Raw genomic sequence first — 3,668 nt, 5'->3', positions numbered from 1 at the left:
AAAGTGATGGAATCGAGCCCCGAACCCTAGGTCAAATTCCCTCAACAAAAGCCCAAAAATCCCTTTCTGTGAACAGTGCAGCGCTACAGCGCTCTAAAGAGGGCGCTGTAGCACTACAAGCAGAACCACACCCCCTAAAAATAGGGCCTAGCGCTACAGCGCCCACTAACTAGCGATGTAGCGCTAGTTGCAACCAGACCACACCCAAAAATCGTTTCTGCGATTTTCCTTCAACCATTTCAACCCCAAACTTGTCCAAACCTTTTCCAAACCCAAAAACAAACTTATCAACACCTCACACTCATCCCAAGCATCCCAAGAACTCATACCCCAAGCTCAAGCAACCCAAAACTCAAAATCTACCATAATGAACCCTAAAACCAGAAATTCAATCAAACATCAAAGATAAGGTCTTAGAAATCATACCGTGGATGGAATTTAAACCTTGAGTTAAACCCTAGAACTCCTTAGCTTGCTCCTTCTCAATCTTGGCCAGAAATTCCCTAAAATTCCCATCATCTCAGCTCAAATCACAGCTCAAACCAGCCAAACCCTTAAAACTGAAAACTCTTAGAACTTACCTCAAAAGTTGATGAGTTCTTGCTAATCCTTGCCAAATCTTCAAGTATAACCTTAAGATCCTTGATGCTCAGCCTATCCTAGCTTTCCACTGAGCTTTGCCGCAAGAAATTTGAGGAGAAATGGTGCTAGAATCCTCAAACCGCCCATTTGGAAAACCCTCTGTTTTTCTCTCTTTCTTTCTTCTTTTTTCTTTCTTTTCCACAGCCATTCACTCTCTCTACCAATCCCACTAAGCATATAAAGCCTCATAAATCACTTTCTAAAAGCCAATTGACCAAAATGCCCTCCCTATTAATTCTAAACCCTTTTTGTCCAAGTAGGGCCATTTTAGTCATTTTACCCAATTCCCGCTAATCCTCAAGTGTCTCTAATATTTTCCCGTTGCTTTCCAACACCTGATAAATCACCAAATAAGTATTCCCCATCATCAAAATTAATCTCAACCTATTCTCTAAATTCTTGCTTATACCCCCAGGCTCGCCCCGAGCCGGGTATAAATTCCCACCATGACTTTTCCGCTAACCTGCTCTCTGGGATCGTCTGGAGTCACAAATCACGGATACACCCACATACCACTGTGGTCTCAACAATCATCACATATCAATACAGTTATGCCCAAAATGGCCAAAATTACAATTATGCCCTTCTAACACAATCAGGGCCTACATGCATACTAATACACATAGTCATGCATCTCAAATAGTCAAATTGTCATAAAACACGCTTTAAATCATAACCATGCATTTAACTCATAAAAATCACACATAAATCCCAACATGCCCTCCTGGCACACTAATCAAGGCCCTTAAGCCTTATTAGCGATTTTGGGTCGTTACAACTATCCCCTCCTCAAAAAATTTCGTCCTCGAAATTTACCCAAACACAACAGTCAGTAAGCCCGCAACTCTGACCATGATTTCCAAGGTCCATCGCCTTTACTTTACTTTTCAACAACACTCTTACAAGAGTAACAATCTTGCCCCACAAGATTTTGTCTAATAGCCACACCTTTGTTAGCTTCTTGTTTACACCGCAACCCTGCTGAAACTTCAGAGTCTGCTTAAATTACAATGATTACCTCGCTGCCTAAATCCCATCTCCAGGGATACTCATAAGTCATCACCCCTACCAGGTGGGATCAACTTGTAGGCCCCGTTGGCCTAACCCTTGGTACAACTTCAGGATTTTATATTGAATCAAGAGTCGGAACTCTCCCTTCTTTCTCTGAACACCATACAAATCCTTGACTGCTATTACGTAGAGATACAAATCTTTCCTTCCGGAACTTTATTTTCCCAAAATTTAACAATTTACAAGTTCTTTTATTCTTTCAAATAGGCAGACACTCCTGCCTTAAGAGTTCCAACAACCTCTTTGGCTTTCTCTCTGAACCAATGCCAAATCGTAGTATTCACTATCCTTCGCCTCTTACCATGTCCTATGTCGTGTTACTTTAACAAGACGCCAGCATTTGCCAACACGACTAACTTATCAGGGATTACACTTCCCTTAATACCTCAAGTATTCGCATAGTCAACGCTTAATTCTTTAAGATATCAGATAAACTTTCAGACTGCTATTCCACTTGCAATCAACTGATAGCTCCAGATTCCCACTCTGTTCTCTTTGTTCTCTAGATTCTTTCCAAATTTCAAAATACTATAGGGTCTTAATTCAGTATCAACGACGTTCTACCCTGAAACCAGTTCACTTGACCCAACTACATTAACTCCATCAACTGAGTTAAAACTTTTCATGTCCAAACACCTTACTTAAGGTCTAATGTGGTCTATTCCCATGATACACCACCGCATCACTTAACCCCTCAGTGACCACAAAAAATCACTAAATTCCGTTACTCGATCAACCCTCCCGGTACAACGTACCCTAGGAGGTGGAATGATATCCATTCAGAATTCTCATTCAAATACCAAATTCTAATTGGATCCTTCGCTCGATCCTGGTATCCTAACTTGTACCACTTTGGCAGGGTTCTTCCCTGCTTCAACCAAAGCCAACTCTTCGGATTCCATAGTTCAGTGACGCTCACCAGCTAATCATTACCTACTAACGTTATGCCGATCCCAGTCGTTGCCTTGTCCACTCCATTACAATCTATGGCGTTGTTCCTTGACTGACACACACCTCTCAGTTAGGAGTTCCGCCTCCAATTAAATTTCCCCTCGCTCAATCAAGGATTTCAAACACTGATTATCCGTCTGTTACTTTTCACCACATCTGGGTCTCAACGTTATCTTTCTTACTAATACCCATCACTCAAGTACCTTATGATATGCATAGCTGTCAACTTAACATTCCAAGTATATCAACCATGATCCATTCCTTCACCTCCCGCAAGGTTCGATCCAACCTCGCGTCAATTTGCGCCTGGGCGTGCCCAATCTATGATGCACCCCCACAGTTCCATATCCTCATCATGGATCAGGTCCTTTATGCTATCACTCTATACTTAACCATATCACACACTTATTCCAACATCGCCAGCTACCAATCAATTCTTACCTTGTCTTCTGAATTTTCCTGACTAGACACCACTCATTCCGTCTAACCTCAATTTTTACTGTTCTCCTCATCTCTGATGTAGTTGTCCCTGGAGATACTTATGCAATAGGTGATGCGCTTATCAATCCTGTTATGCTTTCTGTTCTTCAGATATTCATCATTAGCTTCTTTGTGGCTTCAGATCAATTCTCCCCATACCTGTCCTTTCTTCTTGTAGCTCTATTTTGGGTACTCCTAACGACACCCAAACTAACACTCCGTAGAACCTTACCTGTGACTCTGCCTTCTGGGTATTAACGTCTTCAGCATAATCATTTGCTCACCATTTCCGTCTGGGAGTAATCCACATATACTGCTCATGCGCTTGAAAGGGACTTGCCCATACCGTTCATGCATTCTCTGCCTAAAGAACTTACCTGTGCTGCTGTAGCTTGAACCATTCTAGAATCTTTGTTACCAACTCCTCACACCCTACCTGGTGCAAAATAGACAAATTCACGAAATGTCTCTATTCTTGGTTTCCAGTTGGTACTAACCAGGTCATAGATCAACTCTTGGAGACA

Source organism: Humulus lupulus, chromosome 4 (genome assembly GCF_963169125.1).
Source record: "Humulus lupulus chromosome 4, drHumLupu1.1, whole genome shotgun sequence".
NCBI lineage: Eukaryota > Viridiplantae > Streptophyta > Magnoliopsida > Rosales > Cannabaceae > Humulus > Humulus lupulus.
This window is presented reverse-complemented; position numbering follows the sequence as displayed.